This window comes from Pipra filicauda, unplaced genomic scaffold (assembly GCF_003945595.2).
Source record: "Pipra filicauda isolate LSUMZ 115617 unplaced genomic scaffold, ASM394559v2 scaffold209_size2725305_pilon, whole genome shotgun sequence".
NCBI lineage: Eukaryota > Metazoa > Chordata > Aves > Passeriformes > Pipridae > Pipra > Pipra filicauda.
Window position 1 is genome coordinate 391,256 of NW_024104320.1, and position 22,365 is coordinate 413,620.

General features: G+C 38.1%; 1 long non-coding RNA gene across 1 annotated transcript; it reads right to left on the bottom strand.

The window, feature by feature from the left end:
- Positions 1 to 16,014: 16,014 nt before the first annotated feature.
- LOC120323189 lies at positions 16,015 to 21,376 on the bottom strand. The gene is made up of 4 exons (XR_005563418.1): positions 21,292 to 21,376; positions 19,402 to 19,564; positions 17,722 to 17,877; positions 16,015 to 16,218 (listed from the first exon to the last, which is right to left on the bottom strand). It is a non-coding gene; the product is annotated as an uncharacterized LOC120323189 (long non-coding RNA).
- Between the last annotated feature and the right edge of the window lie 989 nt (positions 21,377 to 22,365).

Sequence of the window (22,365 nt, forward strand, 5' to 3'; positions counted from 1 at the left end):
ATGATTCATATAAAATCATTTCATTCCTTTCTTTAGAAAAAAGCACATTGAAACGGTAAAGAGTCAAAATAAAGTTCCTTTCAAGAGATTTTTCATCTCTAAATGCAGGTACCTGAAAGATGTTACACAAGTGGAGACACTGAAGGAATGAAAGAGACTTTTGCGGACTCCTTTGGGGTCAAATGAGTGAATTAGTCACCAAATACACTGAGGATATTTGGTGGATAAAACGGTGACCTTGTGGCAAAGTCTGATGCCTCCACATGGATTCCTGGGTGCTGGATCACCTGTTAATATCTGTCAGTATCCATATTAACAGGTTAAGACTGTGTAATTTAGCACATGGTCACAAAACCAAAGAGAGGTCCTTTGGTGACTTTTCAGAGAATTCCTTGCTATGTTTGCCACTGCTCTGTAACTTTACACAGTCCCTTTCTGCCTGTCATTTGCTGACCTGGATTCAGCACAGTTCCTTGTGCCTTCTTAGGAGCTATCCCAAATCTGTGAATTCTGTCTAAGAGAGTACAGAAACCAAATTTCCTGACCACATTCTGCTCTGTCATACCACAGGTTTATCCGTCACCTCCATGTAAGACAGCAGAAGACCTGACATTTTCCAGTTCCTGAAGGGATGGGACGAATTTCATCTCACCTGATTACAGACACCCAGTAGATGGATGTTTAATACCTACCCGTCATTCTGGACTCCTTTACAGAAGGAAACAATAAGGAAGAAGAAACCCACTGAATAGATGATAACACTTTAAACACAATGCACAAAAAAGAAGTGAGATGGAAAAATAAATTTACAGTCTCAATGTGCTTTTTAAAAGTTGAAAAACTGTCATTTTTATTCAGAATCAAACCAAAAGTTTGAAATTTTACATAAACTGAAACATCCATAGGAGGTCAATTTGTAGAAAAATGAAATAGTTTATGCTATTATTAAAGTGAAATAGATTTATTTTTAAAGAGTATTCTAAATTGAAAGATATAGTACAAGAAACTAATTAAGCCACAGATAGTAAACCAAAGAAAAATAAACATCTTATTTAAAATATTTAGAAAGGTGGGGAAAAAACATCAAGTATTCAAATGTTTTTAAAAGTGACATCCTTTCTTTTAAAATAGTATTTAATTAAATTCAGTGAAGTTTGATATTGAATTATTCTCCTACAGGGAGATAATGTTATTTCAATAGTTTTCAAATTTACTTTCTCCATTTTAGAAATTATTCAATGAATTCTTACATGTAAATATGGACAGATGTCATGATGTAAGATGACATGATAAGAAAACATGATTTATCAATTTAGACTTTTGTACATCTTGCTGATACGATAAAAATCTTGTATTTTATGTCGCATTAGTACCATTTCCAGTAGAAGGATGGCACGTTGAGCATGCAACCAAATAAAAGAGTAGTGTAACTTGAATAGCTCAAAAAGCACAGAGGAAAGCTTAGGTCTGGGAAGAAAATGAGGAAAGAATATTTGTAACCCAAGATGGTATTTAACATTGAATTGACAACCTTCACCCTCTTGCAGTATACTGTTACAGATGCAATAAAACAGAGCTTCGCACCTAATCTCAAGGAATCTGGAGAATCAGAAAATTAATGAATAGTTTTAAGAGAAATGAAAAAGGACAGAAACATATAATACTCTGAAGCAGAAGCTCTCAGTGCATGGCTGCTACGTATATGAAATGGAGCTTGCTCTCTTGCCTCAGACTGGGTTTTAGGAAGATGAAATGTGATATCCTAGTTTCTCCTAGTGGGCAGAAAAGTAATTTAAAATAAAAACACAAATCCTGTGCTAACATATGTGGATACATGTGAGTGACAGTCACCCAAACTAAACCTGACTTTCTGAGATCAGTAAAACACTTCACTGATGCCGTTAGAATATTTCTCAGGTTGAAATCTTTATATAGCCAGTTTCAATAAAAAAAGTGTTAACCATGATTTTCTGATAAACTTTATTGCATAGCTTTATGAATTCTTGATGTGCATAATTTTTTATTGGCTGTTCACAGTCTACTCAATCATGAAGATCTTCCCATGCTGTCAGAAGCCAAATGCTGAAGTTCATGGAAGAGGTTTGCTCAGCCTGCGGACAATGAGTATGAGACTGTAAATCAGAAACTATATACCACAACAGGCCAGATAAGAAAGAAAATCTCTACTCTCTATGGCAAAAATGGATCCCAAAATTAGTAATTTCAGTGCCAAAAATGCAGTAGATGAAAATCAGAAATAATAGCAATTAATGTTTAGTTATCTTATGCATATTTGAGACCACTGGAAGTGATAGAGTTCAGAAGACATATCCCAAAAAGCATGCCTAATAATCCCAACAGGATTTTCTGTATTTTAGAAATAAAACCCCAACTTCAAAAATTCAATTCTATTTCATAATAGTTTCCCCACCCACCAGGAACTTGAATCCTGAAAGTGTATGGCATAAAAAGGATATGAAAGATTTTTAGTTCAGTGACTGCTCTCCTTTCATCTTTGTTATTCCACTCATGGCTGGAGGGACTGGATAACAGAGTGGACCAACCCTATCGAAACAAGTAAGTTTCAGTCATTAAAAACAGCAGCCATATATTTGCCAAATACAAATGCTTTGCAGGACGTGAGATAGAATTAGTCATTCATGCAGGAAAGTGTGAGGTTAAATAATATAATTGCTATATTATAATATATAGGTCTTCACTGTGGCATGACAGCCTATGTGGAATCTCAACCACACAGCAGGACTAATTAAGAAGGCAGATGAAGACTAGTGTAAGCAAAAATTGTAATAAAGACTTCACTTTTTTCCCACTTTTCCCATTGCCAATGGAAAAGAAAAAAATATCACAGTATGGTCCACATTAGCCCATACGTGCATGCTAAAAGAAAATTCACTCCCATTACTGCATGGCAGGTGTGCATCCATGGCCACATATTGGGATTTGAGCACTCACTGTTAATTATGTAATTCTCGTCCCACAGCTGTGTGGAGCTGTCTAATCAAGATTTCATCCACAAAGTGAAATATTCACCCCAGTAGAAAAAGCTGGAACACAGACCATAGAACAAAAGCATCCTACTTACACCTTCAGAATTTATATTCAATAATTGTATTATTACCACATCATTATATGCCTATTCTGTAGTCAGTGTAATTTGTGGTCTTGTATCTGCATTTTTTCTGCACCAAGCTCAACCATTTTGAGATGTATGCGCAAATAAAGGAAAGTTTTTTTCTCTGAAGAACACTATATCTAGGATTCTTTTCACCTAACTTTCAAGGTTTTTAAAAGTTAAGGATCTAGGGTGGGATTTATTGCTTCATGTCATCTAGACAATAAAAAGTAGGTAAAACCAATCTCTTCTTAAGAATGCCCATTTCTCTTTAATGGCAATTTATGGACCCTGGAGTGACCAGCTCAGATGAACATGTCTGGCACTGGAGATGGCTGGGGTTGAGGTGACAATGAGTGTAAGGCTGTCTCCTATCAACAGTAAAGACAAATACCTGCAGATAATAATTCTCCCCCTATTTTGGACTCCACTCAGGATGGCATGAGAAAATTATCTTACAAGTACCCTATTTCTGTCCATTATTCATTGAAAGAGCTTAACTAAATATTCCAGAGTAGACAGTAAATTTTCACACAGAGTTCAATTTACTTGTTTAAACAAGGGCATCCAAAGACATTTGAATCCTTCAGCAGTATCTGAGACGTCTACACAGAGACATCTTTCCTATCCTGGCAGATAGAATACAGGACTTGTAGGAGACCTGTGTAGATGTGGAAATGCAGTTGGAATTCAGGAGAAGGATCTTTAGGTGTCTCAGCTGCCGCTAGGTGCCCATGTTTAAGGGACAGGCTGCACAGGCAAGTGGTTGAGTTGCCAGCCCTGGAGCTGTTTAGCACACATCTAGATATGGCACTTAGGGTCATATTTTAGGAGTGGACTTGACAGTGTAAGGTTTAGAGTAGGACTCAATGATCTTAAAGCACTCAGTTACAAAGTCTTTCTTAAGGTAAAATTCATTTAAAGAATTGCAATCTGAAACTTGCATGCATGTTTATCAACACAATTTTGCATCTTTATAAATATAAGCCAGTAAAATATTTCCACTGGTATTAAAAATGTGCTCTATTTTTATGATGTTCACCTGCCAAAAGTATGATCATAAAGGCTAGAACAACAAATACAGCTAGGTAATGAACCTATCTGATGAAAAGAATCTGGAAAGGCAGGACCCTGTGTTTTGTTTATGTCCAGTCCTGCCCAGGTTGTTTCTAAGTTTGGGAGTAATCATGCAGGTGGCTCCCAGTGGATCAGCTGGAATGGCATGCAAAGTTCTATGTGCTCCACCCTGCATATTCCTGTTCCCAGTTACCTACCTGCACAGTTATTTCATGATGCTGGGTTATTTGTCTTCTATCTCCTAGCAGAACTTTCTCTACAGGCTTGCTCTTTTTTTTTTTTCCATCTGGTGTCTGGGCAAAAGGAGGAGTTTTGAAACTACTGCAGCCTGCAAAAGGCTCTGTCACAGAGCATCCAACATTAAAAGTATTTTCAAAGGACAAAATAAGATCTCGAAAATGGGATATATAATGATAAGTCTCAAAAGGTATTCTAAGAAAAAATATGTAGGAAAAGGTATCATTTACTAGGTACAGTTCTACTCATCTGAAGACAATGAGGCTGTATCAGCTATTTTTCTCTGAAGACCTTGACACCTGCAATTAATCTTCAGTTGTTCACTAGGTAAATCTGAGATACTCTAAGCCACACCTAAACAAAGCCACTTATACATATGGGCACAACAGGACAAAAACTCTTCTAAGAGCCTTTTGCTTTCAGCTAGTCACTCTCACCTCTCATTGATTGGTAACTGAGGGCTTTCAACAACCTAAACGAGTTCAAAAGCTTTAAAATGTTTCAGGCCTTTTCAAGGTAAAATGTCACATCTATTTATCATTAAAAGAAGAAAATTTTAGCTGTTGGTGAGATCAATCCCCTGACAACAGCTGGAACTCAGGAAGCAGAAAAAAAAGACCTTGGTAAACCAGAGAGCTAAACTATAAATACAAGGTACATTAATATGAACAAATAAATAAGGCCAAAATACATTTATCTCAAGAAAAGACAACTGAGTAACCTTAAGAAGCATATTTGGCTCATTTTGTCTTCTTGTATTTCATTAAAATTTAAAATCTTTATAAAAATGTAAAATATGAATATAAAATATTACATCTTATAAAAAATGAAGCAAAAAGGAGTATATCCAGGTGGGTCAGTCTTGACACGGAATGTAACTTATTAAAACTCTCATAAACATTGCCTATCTTATTAGAATCTTTGATTATTTTGTTCATTATAATACTGTATTAGTGATTAATCTTAGCAACTATTTAACAAATAGATACAGAAAATTGAGAAAACAGTGTATTCTGATTAAATTGGGTTCTGTTCCATATAAATTTGATTAAATTAATGAATAGATGTACACAGTGTACACATAACAAAGACATTTCTTATTTACAGAATGACTAAATACATTCATACTCAAAAATCTTTTTTTCAGGAATCAGAAGTTTTTTTTCTCTAGCTGCCTGTGGTGGGTTGATCCTGACTGTATGCTAGGTGCCCATCAAAGCTGTTCTGTCCCTGCCCTCCTCAGCTGGACAGGCCAGAGAAAATATAATGAAAGTGACTCGAGATAAGGACAGGGAGAGAAGATCCCTCACCAGTGGGGGCAAAGCAGAATCTGTTTGGGGAAATTAGTTTAATTTACCACCAATCAAATCAGAGTAGGGCAATGAGAAGTGAAACTATATCTTATCTTACCTGTATCTCTTCCTTCTTCCAAGACTCAGCTTCACTCCCAGTTTTCTCCACCTATTTCCCCTAGAGGCACAGGGGGATGGGAAACGGAGCTGTGGTCAGTTCATCACATGTTGTCTCTGCCACTCCTTCCTCCAGAGGGGGAGGACTTCTCACACTCTTCTTCTGCCCTGGTGTGGGTCCCTCCCACAGGAGACAGTCCTTCAAGAATAGACTGCTCCAGTGTGGGTCCTCCACAGGATCACAAGTTCTGCCAGCAAACCTGCTCCAGCATGGACTCCTCTCTCCATGGGCCCACAGGTCCTGCCAGGAGCCTACTCCAGCACAGGCTTCCCACACAGTCACAGCCTCCTTCAGGCATCCCCCTGCATGGGCTTCTCCGTGGGCCGCAGGTGGATATTTGCTCCCCTGTGGACTTCCATGGGCATCTCATGGGAATCTCAGCTCCTGTGACTGGAGCACCTCCTTCTCTTCTCACTGTAGACCTAGGTGTCCACAGGGCTATTTCTCCCACACATTCACACTCCTCTCTCTTCTGGCTGCAATTGCTGCTGTGCAATAACTTTTTTCTCTTCTTAAACCTGTTATCCCAAATGGTCTACTACTGTCACTGATGGGCTCGGCCTTGGTCAATGACGTCCCTCTTGGAGCTGGCTGGCATTGGTTCTGTTGGACATGGGGGAAGCTTTCAGCAGCTTCTCACAGAAGCCACCTTATATCCTCTCCGCTATCAAAATCTTGCCCGCAAAACCAACACATTGACAAATTAACACTCCTTTAACTTCATCAAAACAGAACAATCATGGACCAATTATGAATTAACATTAATATAAATTTCAATTTATGTATTTCAGAAATATGTTTCTTGAAGGAAGATGAAGGCAAGTGTCATTGTTATGTAGAGAACAGCAAAACCTGTGGGGCTGTGGACCCTCTCTATTAGCAACTGCATTTCTAAAAGCGCTGTAATATTCCTTTTTGTTTGATTGTCAGAAATATTCTTGCCAATAAACTTTTACATTTGGTCAGATTGCATATTTTTAACCCTGAGAAAAACTAATTTGTGGAAATATTCAGCATATTTGTGTATATAATGATAGCATACAGATCCGTAAGATGCTCTAAAGGAAGCTGGTAAATATGAGGAAGATCCAGGTACATCTCAGACTGAGCCTGAAGAGATTAGACACTTGGTGTCCTAGCAATGTCACCACTTTTAAGTCAGGATCAAATATGCCTGAAAGGTAGAAAGTTCAGGGTATATTAGTCTGCAAAAATCGCTTATGTTTACCAAGAAATCCCAGATTTCCTCACTGTCAGGTCTGGAGGGTCTTAAATCACTGTAAAGTCATGTAAAGTCATTCAGGTTGTATCCATGACTTATTTTAACACATTTGCACTCCACCTATTTCACACAGTTACTATAAAGTTAACTTAAAAGTTCTAATGAGATTCCTGGAAAATGTTGTGTGATGTACAGTGTTTCCAAGCTCCTACACTGTATAAGCATAGTTATCAAGATGTTTTGTTGAGAATAATGGTACAATTAGTACTTTACTTGAGGAAATAGAGAGTTTCCAAAAGTTTGTGTTTTTCCTTGTCAACCTTTTAAAAGAGAAAAGCAGAAGACAAAATACTAGTGCTCAAACCCGCAGCAATTCAAACTCCATAGTAGCAAAAATAAGCAAATGAAATGCAATTGGACACAGTTTTTTCATTCTTTACTAAAGGAGGGGAAATTTTTTTAATTTTTTGTGCCAAAACAGAATCTCAGCCTTGCTCAGCAGTGTAGATCTGGCGGAAGACTTCCAGAAAGTTTTCAGGAGTCAGATATTGTAAACTCAACACATTTGAGCCAAGACTGTGGTAGTGAGAGTTCCTCAAAAACACTGCAGTGCATCTCTGCCAAATGCAAGAAACTCAAGTCTAGGGAGGAAAAAGGGGAGAGCAACAGTGGCAATTACTGTATGCCAGCGCTTAACTTGCTATTGTGCCCAGGATTGTGGAGGAAAACTTTGGAAGCCTGAGTTTTGGATCAAGAGGAAGGTTGGAAGGTAGACAGCAGAGTTAGTCCTGGCTTGGGCCCCCTCAGTTCAAGAAGACTGTAAAAAACTAGAGAAAGTCTGTGCAGGGCTGACAAGTAGTTAGGACCTTATGCTACCTACAGGAAGAAGTTGGTGACATGGGATTGTTAAGCCTTAGGAGGAGGAGGGCAAGGCTTGCAAATGGTCTTGCCCTCTGAATCCATTTCGGATTCTTGCATAAGGTCTCAAGCAAGTTACAGAAGAAAGGAACACCTACAGAACGTTAACAAAATATTACCCTGCGCTCACAGCCTACCCAGGGTAATCAGCCTAAGCCAATTTTTGATCAAAATTTTCAAATCAATATTTTTAAGAAGTAGCATCCAAAGTCATATTTTCAGAAGAAAAAAGGGGGTCTTTTTGGGTGCCATTTGCCATCATCTTCCTTTGTTGATGGACTGTGTGCTTCTGAATACCAGGACACTACAGATTTGTGTACTTCAAACTTTGAGAAATATGTTTTACAAAGTTCCTAGAAGATACTTGCAATCACTAAAAGAGCTGGGAGGGGTTTGCTCCCCCAATTAAGTACATTCTGTAAGCATATATGTATTCCGCCTCCCTTACCCTTTGCAGACTATCTATTTGCTCATCATTATTTTTTATTAGGACATTTTGGTGTTTATCACAGAAAGGGCAGTGTGATAAGCACAGGACACACATTCTGCTCAAACATTATGTAGATTCAAGTAGCTTCAGCAATTCAGGATATGACAGTATTCCCAGTATTCCAATTTATTACATAATGAAGAGTCAATATTTGAGAGTGACACTCAAAATTTGCAGATGTTACCTGTGGACAGCAGTGACAAAGCAAAGATACTGTCTGCAAGACAACCACAAAAATGTGCCGCTTTTTTAATCCAACTAGTTTAAGACTCAATTCTGCAGCTGATTCATCATCAGCATCTGTACATTTCTCTTGGGGTACATTATTGTAAAGAAATATCAGTGTAAATATGTGCTTCAGATTCACCAAAGAACTGTAGCATTCAAGTATCTTATTTAAAACCCAAGAGTCAGCCCCTAGTGAATTTGAGTTTAGGAATCTTCACTAACTTTTATTACACATTTGAAGAAACATGTGGCTGGTGAGAAAAGAAGAAAATTGATGTAAGGTCAATTAATCATATAGAGAATATACATGAGATTGCATCTTTTATTGTGGTGCACAAAGTTCAAAGCATCATTTTTTTTATAAGTCTTCTCTTCAGGTATATTTTGTTCTGACTGAATTGATAAAGTGAAATAGTGACATTCCATTATTTGCATTGTTTTATTTACAGTTCCAGATACAAAGATTCTTTCAAGGATATGACTTGTAAAACTATTCAACATCCTTTAAAGCCTAAAAATATTTCTTGTTGGGACTTGCAACGAATGTGAAAAAGACCACCTTATACCCAAATTTGTGAAAATTTGGTCATCCAATTTTACAAAGTTCTACTGTCAATAACAGCCCAGAATATTGGCTTGCTGAGATTCCTCTGCCCAAAGTGTATATGTTTTTTATGAGAGTTTGCTCAGCCATTAAAAAAAAAAAAAAAACAACAAAACAAAACACATGCTCAGCCATTAAAAAAAAAAAATCCTACTCCCCAGAACAAAGGAGAGTGATTTTTAATAAAATATCCATTAAGGCTCTTAAAGAGAAGACAGCCAGTGCAAAAGAAAAAAAAACCCAAACCAACAAACAAACAAGCAGGTGCAATGCCGGTCCTCAGGAGAATGAGCAGATAAACCCAGAGAAGTAGCTAATGTGTATTCGATGAAGATAAGTGTCTGTCTGTGAAAGAAAAGCAAAGTGATTTGTATCAGGGCATCATTGTGAGAATCTGAGCATTAGATGTTAAAGGGAGAAGAAACAGTCTTGCTTAGCCTTTTTCTCTTGTTTCTGGCAAGATAAAAATTAGACTGGTGAACCAAACTTTCCAGTCACTATAAACAGAAATCACTTTGCCTGAATTTATCTATCTGGAAGTTAAATGACCAATTTAAAGTAGCTATTTGTTTCCTTTCCAGGTCAATAGGGCAAGATAGGCAGTACCAGAGAATTACTCTTTTGTCCTTAACAAAGTGCTAAGGTAGAATAAATCTGGAGAATCATGTCTTCCCCTTTTAAGCAAACAATCCAGAAGAGTAGTGTAGACTACACCATTTTAGATGGTTCATATTAACTTGAAAAGACAAGCAAACGGTAGAGGAGCCACAAAACACATGCAATAACACCCACCCAAAATTTTCCTGGCCTCCAGTGATTTGGAGCTCAGAGAACTAATGAGACAGAGACAGTGCTTTTGTATTTAGTTGCTCACAATGTATTACTTTTCCATGAAGGTGGATGTGACAAACACTGCTGTGGGTTCACCCAAGGGAAAGCACCACTTCCTCCTAGGTATTACTAGGAAAGATACCCACCAGATATGTCTTCTTTACTTCTTTCCTTCCTGTGATATTAAAAACTTTGAAACCCATGTTTAGCCTGACTGCAACCCACTCCTTTTCACTGAAGGCATGTCATTCAGTAGTGTAAAAGTACAGGTGCAAGTAATTTATTCTTATTTTTTTTCTGATAAGACAAAACTGTTCTCCATCTCATTTTTCTCACTCAGAATATTCTTTCTTATCCTCCTGGACTGGATGTCTCAACCTCTGAATTACCACCTAATCTCTGCCATGGTTTGGTTTGGGTTTTTTTTCTACCTGTATCTCTCTTCATACCTTCCACTATCAAAATAATCTTAAATTGATTTTAAGCACATTAGTTATAGAGAACAGTTCTTGCTCACTTACTGTCAGAGATAACCTGGCTCTAGTGGTACTTAACCAGCTATATTAGATTATGTCTTCCACAAGACATCTAAACCTCAACCTCTTTCTCCAGTTTGAGCTGTAGTGGTGCCTGTATTGTAATGCAGCTTAAAGGCACTACCTAATCCTGCACAAATTATTCTTAATACATCAACAGAGCACTGAGTTCAACTCAAAATCAGCCAAGCAAAGACTCTTCCATGTAATTTTCTGATTATTAAAGCATTCAACAACATATAAGAGCTAAACTCTAGTCCTTTCTCAGCCTCTGGGGGCTCTTATCTCCCAAATGAATAACAATCTCAAACACAGGTTTGCCCTATTGCTAAAAATGGGTCATGGGGAATAAATGAATGTAAGAAAAAGGAGCAGCAATGGTGGATCATTATTCTATAAAGCAGTGGAAAGGAGGCTTAGATCAAACAAAATTTCTGGTACAACACTTAAATTGGGCAGCTACAGAAGATAGTTTGAATATGATTTATCAATCCCACCATGCTATCTAAATGAATATGATATTCATTCAAAGCACAGAGAAACTTAATATTTCTCCACAGTCTCCTAAAGTGTCTAAGATGTGCCTTGTCTTCTTTGCCCTTTGATACACTCTACACGTGTGTTCAAGTATGTGCATGAGTAAAAGAAGACTGGACTAACAGTATGCCAAAGATACAAAGCCAAATATCCTAGCAATTCGAAACTGTATTTCTAAAGTTGTTGGTACAACTTAATTCTAATTTTTGTCACTGATGTTGATTTATTTGTCACAGAATCACTTTCATTGTGCAAGGTGGATGGAAACAGATGAAAGAATGGAGAATGAAAGAAACTATTGGTTGAAGAACAACTCCAGTAGACGTAGTGGACACGGCTTCTTCCAGAGAAGCCTCAAACGCCTGATAAAATCATGATTCAAGATTATAAAATACCATGATTTCTATTACATATCCAGTGTTCCAGGCATATCTTACATATCATAAATAAAAACAGATATTACATATACCAGCTTCTCAGAGGGCAGACCTGGATTTCATGGATAGATAGTCTAAAACTCAAACATACGTATTTTCTCCAAAACATCAGTTTTTCCCATCAGGAAGGAAATAATATTGTGTGGAAATAATTTTCAAATGTATTGTGAGTTATGAATATAGCTCCAAGACCATGACATAAGCAAAAATTCAAGGTATCCTATTATGCAGCATCTTGAGTGAGAAACTTATGAACATTCTAGCTTTCCAAGTAAAGTAGTGTAAAAAGGGAAAGTTGGGGACATCTAAATATCAAAAGATATAGATTACTACCAGCACCAGCCAACAGGGTCTGACTGTACACAGCATCCTGGGGTTTTCATTTATCTAGAGCTTTTTATTTGTCCATTTTCCATTGAGAAAGCTGTCTGTTTAAGTCGAAAATTCAGCCAATTGCCTATAGTAAGTAATTGATTAAGCACTTGAGGAGTCTGTCAGAACATGTTGTAAGAAAACACTTGAAATTTTTTCTATATTATTTGTATATTTAGATCAATGTTTCATTGATTTTAAAAGTATTTTGATGAATCCTTCTGAAGTTCATAGTGTTTTCTTGGTTGCCAAGACATTCTGTGAAGGAAATCTGTCAAATACGGTACATTCTCTCTCTAAGTAAGGCAAAGAAGGGTTATCTGCTGGTGACTGGGGAGATACAGGATTGTTTTTCTTTCCAGCCAGACACATTCTGAGTTTGCTTCCTTATTTCTTCCTTAATAAATAATTAAATAAATTCTGAATGTATTTAGTTGATAAATGTCTCTCTGTAGAGAGACAGATATAGACAGCTGGATGTACATAGATCCCTCTATGTAAAAGACACTACCAACCGAACTCTCCTCTGGCAGACAATAACATGAGCAAAGATGTGTCAGAACTGATTCCCCCAAACCTTAGAGTCTTAGTTAGGCAGCTGATACATTCTGATCATTTCCTAGTCCATCTTCCACGGCTGTATGTAATATGATGGGTGTTCTCTTCTGTTAGAAGAACAGAACAAGGCTGTTAGAGGCTACTGCAATTCAGCAAAATAAAGACAGTTGTTCTTCTATTCCTTTGACTTGCATATAATTTTATACCACTTTTCTCACTGGTATTCCTAACAATGCAGTAAGTAACATGAGTATGCATATTTTTTTCTATCTTTTCATTATCTCCCAAAGGAGGAGTTTAGAAAATACTTAGGTTGCTTTGCTGTTTCTTATAGCAGATACTGACGGGTTTGTCATCCCTAGTTCTTAAGGAAAGAGTTTTTTCTATTTGTTACTTCCTTATTTATTTCCCTCCCCAGAATTTGACAGCAGAATTTACATATTGCAAGGTGATCCATTGCACTAGAGGATCAAATCTCTTATAGAATGGTTCCCATTCACAACTTCAAAGTAGTCTTAAAATACACATAGAACCAACCAAAAGTGAGAACTTAAACTTCCCTTTAACTTGAGCTGAAGGGAAGCCACAGATAGACTGCAGCACTGGTAACTGTGCAAAGTCTTTTAAATGTTGGAGGCTCTATGTCCAGTTATATTAGATTATTATGGTCAAGATGAAAAGTAAATAAAGATATGAACAGCCAATAACAGGTACCACAGATGAAGAGACACAGGAGTTACCTAGCAACTGGAGAGAAAGTTTTGCTTGTGCTAGGCTGGAACTTCTCTAGAGCACTCAGAGATTATGGGGCAAACTGACAAGCTGATGAATTGCTGATAAGTACCTGCAAACGAAAATCTGAAAAAGGCCAAGAAGTCGTAAAATTTCCTGAATATTTTCTTCTCTCTAGTAGCATCAGTGCCATCTTACTTGAGTTTTTAGTATTTATTACTTGCTGGTGGCTTTTAAGCAAGAGACTGTTTTGGAGGTTAGGAACATTGCTACAGTGAAGGACAAGTAGTTAGATGCATCAACTGCATATTATTCCATACCTTTGAACAGTCCATTCAACATCAGCATACTTATCTAGGGGCTATTGAAGAGAACAGATAATTATAACACTCCTAGACTGGTCAAATTAGTATCCAGCCTTGGCAAATTGAGGGGATAGGCTGGTTCACATGCACACCTGCAGTACATTGTAAGCCACTGCTTTTGATTTCCTTTTTTTCTCCAGGAGAAATAGGCCTGGAAGGGATGTAGATAATTGCATCTTGCCAGTCTTATCTTGTAACCTCATCACATAATCCTGTTATCTAGTTCCCTCTGAAAATGGTTTCTCGCTTCAACTACTTTTATGAGATGGCTGCTCAGGCATTGCACTGGTGGTTGGGAACACTTTAATATGCAACTTAATTTGCTCATGGCAAGTTTATACAATTTTGTTGTTGTGACAATATCAGTTTATACAGACATTTCACCTCTTTATATCTACTATAACCCTGTGTTTAACAATCAGTGCCTTTATCTTTGTCTTCAATCTGAACACATACCTTCTTTTGAGAGGCCAACTGTTCACTGCTGCTGCTCAGTCATTGCTCAGTCATTTTTCCTCTCCTTCAAAAGCTCCTTGTATCTCAGCCCCTGAGACATTTCCTTGGCTCATTGGCACAGTCCTTCTCAATTTTTTCAGTGTACTTCTCACATCCTGTACCTCCATCCCTCAGAAAAGGAGTCACTGCCTTCTGGTGACTGCCATTGCCCTACCATTCTCCTCCAAGTCATGCAATAAGGTATAGGTTCAGAAGGAGCAGGAGTAAGTGAGTAGGATTACGTAAGTGAGCAGGATTAGACTCTAATTGGTTTTGTTTAGTAGGACCCCACAGAAGACACATCCTTTTGGCAGTCTACCACATAACAAAATTCTGTAGGGAGAGAAATTTTGGTGAAATTTTATCATTCATGCTGTGAATTTAACATTTTGAATACAAATGCCCAGAGAAAACCATTCCATTTAAGTCTTAGTCAAGCACCATAGAACATACTGAGTTTTTCTAACACTGAAGTAAATCCGCTAATTTCCCAAAAGCCAGCAGACCTACATCGTTTCATTGCTGTTGCTAAAAAATGGTGTAACTGCAGATAAACAAATCTTTGGATGTTAGAGCAGATTCAGGATTTCTATTACAATATTCTGTGATTTGTGACAAGAATAGATGTAATATTCTAGATAAGCTTTCCCCTACTGATATGATCATATTGATATAAAGATACTGATGATAAACCTGGAACTAAAATTTGCTGTGCCCAAAGACCTCACACTGAGGCACCACAGGTTCAGAACCAGAATATGGATCCACTGTAGACAACCAACACCCAGGACTCCTCCCCCGCCACAAATAGTAGAAGGAGACCTTTTCATCAATGGAATATTTGCAATTATCTAAACCTTGTCTTTTTTTACACCAGCAGGTGTCCCTGGCTCCAGTATTTTCTGGTGCCGTAGAAACTAATGATCTGCATAGAAGAAGTGGGGCAATCTGCTAACCAGAGCAGCCCCTCAAGGCATCTGCCACCTGCTGCCTCCTCCAAGGAGCTCTTCTGATTAATTTACTAATGTATTCACCTCCTGCATATGCATAAAGACTGAAGCTAATGGCACTACTTTCCACAGGCATGAGAGGCAGAATTTGGTGCAGAACTACACAATAGTCTTATTGTGGGCGTCATATTAGCACATACTGACTGCCTTGTCTAAACTGATTAGCTGGATTTGCACTAGTCTGGAGTAAGTATTTTTTAACCTCACTGACCTAAAAGTCACTCATGCTATGGTAATAGGTCTGCTAGGCTTGCTGCTACTGCTGTGTGGCTTTCTCATAGTTCTTTCCTTGAAAACATAGATATTCCGTATAATCAGGTCTGCATTGTGGATATAAAATTACCTGCTTACTATTCGTACTTATTTATTAAACAAATTAGTCCATCTCTGCATGCTTAGCACAGTAGAAAAATTATAAATTATAATAGCTAATGCATGTTGGACAACTATTAGTTAGACTGTATTTTTTGAGAAACATGAAGGAAAAGTTTTACTCCTTGTAATTTTTTTCCAGACTATAATGGCCTATTTATAGGCCAGTGCTGTAAGCAAAGTATAAATGGGAAGATATGCTGTCAGAATATTTCTCTGTCTAAATAACATTATTGGGAGCCAGAGGAGTAATAACGTAGGAAATCAATTGGGAAATTTTGTAAAAAGTGATTCTCATAAAAATTCTCCAGAAAATGTATGAGCCTACTGTATTCCTCTCTTTTACAAGCATTCAGCCTCAACAGTTATCACATTTTCAGCAGAGGGACTTTGGGCAATTCACTTGGAGAGAAAACAGTCATTTAAATAAATAAAGTAAAATAAATCTTTACCAACTCACTGTGCTCAGAGACAGAGGTAGCTCTTCCTCTCCCATGGTGCCAGACATTTCTTCCTCATGCCATTAAGAAATGAAAAGTTAAAGTATAAAAAAGAAAGAAACTAAACTGAGAACTACTGGAACCAAAGTCAAACCTGATGAAAACAAAATATTATTCTGTTGGATATGGCATAGCAACACACATTCACTTTGTTCTTTAAATAAACAAAGGAAAATACAGAAGTATAATTGGTAGTGTTCAACACTCTCTGTAGTCATGATCTTTTGGACATACAGGAATACTTCTTTCCTTGTCACTCTCACAGTTGACATTAACTGAAGAACAGTTTTTTTCTCTAACTTTATCACTTTGTTTGGCATAATAACAAATGTTATTAAACTAAAATTAAAGCTGTCCACCACCCAAGTGAAAAATAAAAAAAGAAAAGGAAAAAGGTTTTCTTAATGGGAATAGCAGCTAGGCATAGAAGAGTGAGAACAACAACAATAAATGTTGCCCAACTACAAAGCAAGGTATGCTGACAGGAACGAAAGAGAGAAAAGGAAGAAGTGGAGAAAACAGATATATATGAAGATGTAAAGTCAAGTCAGTTCACTCTGATGATAGCTGATACCAGATTACAGCAGCTTTGCCAGCATCCAGCCTGTATTGATTTTGCTCCAGATAGAATATGTTTTATATGGCACAACTTGTGTCAGATCTTCCCTTCCCATGACAGAAAATGGCTTCTCAACAAAGCTATTGGCATAGAAATTAGATTTTTGAATAAACATTGAAGGTTTTTTCATGCAGCTGTTTTCGATATTGAAGGCCTAATTGTCAAAAAGAAATAAACCAAAACTTGGATTTTTTACTTGGACTTTTTTTTTATTTTGCATTAAATCTTCCTTTTGCTCTGGGGATTAAAAAGGGGGAAGGAGCAATTTTGAAACTTACTTTTAATTCATAAGTGTAAGAGAATAAACAAGTCAAACAAATATATGGACATGTTCCACCATACACTGCAGTACACAAACATGTTGCCAACTCTTTCACAATATTTAATATTTTTATATTTTTCTTATGAAACTCAACATGAATATGAGGCAACATATGAGAATCTCACCTTTCATTTTCATATATTGCCATATGTTTTAAACCTTAATCCTACCACAAAAAGATAAAAACATGCGAAGCAACACACATATGGGCTTCATACCTTTCACATTATTTTCTTTTTTTTTAATCTTACCGTTCTTTAAAACTCACCTCATAACTACAGGATCTAGGCTTCTGGTTTGATGTGTTTTGCTGGTGGACAATATCGAAATGATGATGTTTCAGATAGAAAATTTCTCAATAATTTTTTTCTACAGGTCACAATATAAGCCATTATAGGAACTGAAGAGTGGTAGATGTTGTATTTTTTTTCACATAGGGAAATTTTCATCAAAGATTACGAAAGTGATAATTTAGGCCATCTTGGTCATCTTTTTAACATGACCATGAGGAACATAAAAGAATGGGAACAGTGAAAACCACATAGAGATCTGAGGACAAAGCCGAGTGGTTCAGCCAAAGTGAAAAATATGAAGGAGGAAAAGTCCCCTTTGTATTTTCCTCCTTCTCCTAATGACCATCCTGGGGTGCTACTTACACGAGCCATGGCTCTCAGGTGGAGCAGCAGTGTTAGGATGCTGCAGCTGTGCACACCAAGGATGGCTGCTTTGGCTCATCTCCTCTCTGTTTCTTTGCTGTTCTACAGACACCAGATGTGTTTCTGTCTCCACGGGAGGAGGGTAATCACCGGCAGCTGTTTCAAGCACAAGGAGACAGAGATTTGTTTATTGGTGCTAGTCCATAGGCAATACGATAACTTGCTGGATGTATTATTCTTTTCTGCAGAAACAGAGTTGCCAGAGTAGAGAGTAAACTTAACATTTCCATAATGAGCAACAGAGTTTCTAAAGCAGAAGCCTACATGCTGGGTGTCACACACTCTCAAGGAGAAAATTCTTTCTTTCAGGCTGTGTCAAGAATAACATGTCTCAGTTAATCGAGTCCCCTCTTGATATTCATATGAAACAAAAGGAAATAGATCTCAGAAGCAAAATTCAGTGAGTTTGAGCCCTGAAGTTCAGGCAAGAACACAGGTGAGAGGCTGCAGTTTAACTAAAATATTTTTACCAGTCTTCCTTTCCATAATTCACCTTCATAATGGTTGGACTCAATGATCTGGGAGGTCTTTTCTGACCTTAATAATTCTATAATTCAGTACATTTCAGAGATGCTTTCACGTGGTTCTCTGACCTACTGGTATTCATGAGCTAAATTTTTAGATCTTAGCTAAGTGGAGAGGCTTGGTTTCTACAAATTTGTTTCAGGAACATACTGAGTCTTCCTAACGTTTATTTTCAAGACTCCATGATATTTTCAGATATTCCTAGTCAAAAGAAACACAGAACACAGGGACTTATGTAGAAATACAACTGGCTCCATCAGAACCCCTCAGTTCAGTGAAGGAGCCGGTGAGGTTTTTCTTTTCTATCACTTAGACTCTTTTGAAGAACATATTCAAAATGTGAATTTTGAACCCTATTTCCAAATATCTCATTGAGAGAAAAAGACTTTTACTAGGGTGTGTCATGGTTTGAGAGCCCCAAAAATCCAATTTCCTAGTCCAAACCCCCTCCCACATCGCAACCTGGTGTGATATGGGTTTTCCAGACACCACACAAGACTCAAAATGGGGGAAAGGGATATATATTACACTGACTGTACAAAATAAATACTACAATACATTATATACAATCTTAACTATTTCTACCATGACATAAAAGTATTTACAATGGATCAAATCTCTTCTCCCCTCCAAATAAAAGTCCAGGAGGGAAGAAGGAAAGATCCTTTCCACTTTCAGAGCAGCATTCTCTTCAGAATAGCAGTCTATCTCTCTCTCTTCCATGCAGCAGCTGTAGCTGGATCTCTGCCAGTACACACAAGGGGGTATCCAAGCCCCTTGGCCCATCATCTCCAAGCGCGGGTCTTCTCTTCCGTAGGCTGTGTTCACCGGGACAAGGGTCATATCATGAAGTACAGGGGTCTTCCTGATGGTCCCTATCTTCAGGGGATTCAAGTTCCCCTACAGAGCTTCTGTGCTCCTTCGTAAGGAACCGGGGGGGCCAAGGTTCACCCCCTCTGCATTCCTTCTCAGAGCTTTTCAGCTCCTTTCTGCAGTGCTGTAGCACTTCAAGACTCTTTCAAATAAGAGTTCATCATCCTCCTCCTTTCTAGGAGGGGTCAGAGGGGTTTGGGGGTTTTTGGTTTCAGTTCTTACCCAAACTTTGTCTCTGTAGAGCTTAGCTCCCTCTTTGCTGCTGGCTCTCGTCTCTCGGACAACTCTGTGTCTCTCTTGCTTGGCTGTATGCTTGTTGCTGCTTCTCTCTTCTGGCTCTTTGCCACCGTTTCTTCAGTTGGTGTTGTTTTCACCGCCGCTTCTGCTGCTCACGGTGGAGGAAAAAAAAACTTCCAGCCTCTCAGTCACAGACCTCAGTCCAGTTTAACACTGTTTCCGAGTTTCTGTGACCCCAGCCAGGGCTGGGGGGGCCAGAGCCCCCCAGGGGGCTCCTACCCCTTCTCCTCGTGGCTCTACAACATGGCTACTTCTTCTACTACAACTACAACTACAACTACCTTCTCTTCCGGTCTGCTTGTGATATGTTTATATTTTGCAAAAGTGCTCATTGGGTAAAACCTCAAGGGTCACCACCCCCTGGGGTTTTACCATTTTATAACTTCAGAGGGAAAACTGTTTCCCCCCACCACAGGGTGATGTTGGAAATATCTCTTAGAAATCATCACCACCTCTTCCACTTGGATTAACAGTCCTAAACAGACAGAAGATAAAGTATAAGAACACATAATAATAATAATTATTATTATTATTATTATTAAAAATTATTATTATTGTTGTTATTTTGGAGGAAACAACTGAAGAGTAAGATAGGAGAAACTTTGAAATAAGATGAGAAATAAGGTCCTCTTTTATCGTTTGGCCAAAAGCAAGTCTTTAAAGTCAGTTCATAATTGCACTGGCAACCAGTGGAAAATCTTGCATATGTCAATACCAATGAGCGATTGTCAATATCTCTGATCAGCAACATTTTGCATCATTTGTAACTTGTATACTGAGTCTAAAGGGAGACTTCTAAATAAATCATTACAGCACATTGTAAATGCAGGAACCAGTTTCTCTTAAAATGCTTTAGTAACACTTCATTAATTATATTGAACCTGTAGACTGAAATTCTTCTCGCCTATATTCATCACCTACCACGACCAGTAGTCTATATATTGTCTAAGACACTACTATATCAAGCCAAGCAGCCAAACTATGCCCCATAGATCTTAGTAGAGGGATAGAAACAGTTCTCGCTGGTGTCAGCAGTTCAGACACAGCTGAGTGTGGCATCTGACAGAAAGAGAAACTAAGCAAGGCATGTTAGCAAATACTTTGGCAGTTAAAGGCACCCACTTTGTCTTTGCAGGCATTTCCCACAGGCTGACTTAAAATCTCCTGTATTTGCTCTTCACAGTTATTCATCAAGCAGTTCTCTGTCTGCACATAGTGTCACTAGACTTTTTGTGAGCTGAGTCCTTTGTTTGGATGGTGAGGGTAGATCACACGCTCCCTACCTTTGTTTTCTTTGAGGAGAATTAAGTTACTGGTCTTCAGATACTCAGGGTTACAGTATCCTGTTTGCTTCTGCTGAAGATGCTTGGAAAGCACTTAAAAAATGAGCAGATCAACAGATTTTACTGTGGAGGAAAAGAGCCTCCAAAGAATCACTGAAAGAAGCTCTTTGTTTATAGAGAATTATTTTGACAAACATTTGCACAGAAGTTAGACCTCCTTTATGGTTTCTGCATCCACTTCAGTTTCTTTTCTGCAGACAGCCAAGCAAAGTGATCTGTTAGAGTAAAGGCATTGCAAAAGGAAGGCAGCAGGACACTGTCGCGGTTTTCTACCAGAATCTGTCATGACTTTCAGCAGCAATTTTGTGCTGGCCATTAGAGATGATGTTTCCTAACTGGATCCAGTCTCATCTTCCCCTTCCTCTATGCTTGTGTATTCCTCCATGGTAAGCCATTTGGCTCCTTGCAGATCCCATGCTTAACATGAATGCTCCACACACTGACATGATGGGGAACCATCAGGGGACCTTACCTGGATTTTTTTCTCTGTGTCCCATGACGACATTACATCTCCTCAGACCCGGACTCATTGCATCTCAAACTGGGCAGTAGGAAAAGATTCCAGACTGAAAACACAGGAAATCATAAAATCATAGAATCATTTAGGCTGGAAAGGACCTTTAAGATAATTGAGTCTAACTATTAACCCAGCATTGCCAAGGCTACCACTAAAACATAGAATCATAGAATGGATTGGATTGGAAGGGACCTTAAAGATCATCTCATTCTACTCACCCCGCCAAGGACATGGGCACCTTCCACTAGACCAGGTTGCTTAAAGCGTGATACAAACTGGCCTTGAACACTTCCAGGGATGGAGCAGTCACAGCTTCTCTGGGATACCTGTGGCAGTGCCTTACCACCCTCACAATAAAGAATTTCTTCCTAATATGTAGTCTAAGCCTGCTCTCTTTCCATTTGAAGCCATTCCCTAAGGACTATATCTATACATCATTTAAATACCTCCAGGTATGGTAACTCCACTACTGTCCTGGACAGCCTGTTCCAATACTTGACACCCCTTTCCTAATATCCAATCTAAACATAAAATCTAAATGCAGGGCTACTCTAACCAGATGCAGTGTTTCAGCCACAAGAAACAGCTTCGAGGATCACAGTCTAATTATCTGAAATAGAATGACAGAACACGTTATCATTTTTATTACACCCACATTATATATTATTCTTCATACAGTAGTATGAGTAGAGCTTTCAAACCACTTTTCTTTTAATCTCCAGTCTTCTCTCTTCATCATCACATTGGCCTGTGCTTTCCTAATACCTGCACCAACATTAGTCACAACTGGCAGGAACCCATAGAGACCTTTAGAGAACATTATTTTTTGTCCTCTGTGCATACATTAGTGTTGTCCTTTAAAAATAAAGCCCTTTGTCCTTTTAATGAAGAATAAAACTCATTTCCAAGCATCCAAATAAGATTATCTCAAATAATAGAAATCCAATTAGCTCAGGCAGTTTGAAGTCTCACTTAGGCTCCCGGGTGGTATCTCCCATCATTAAATATACTGCTTTAAAATACTTTCAA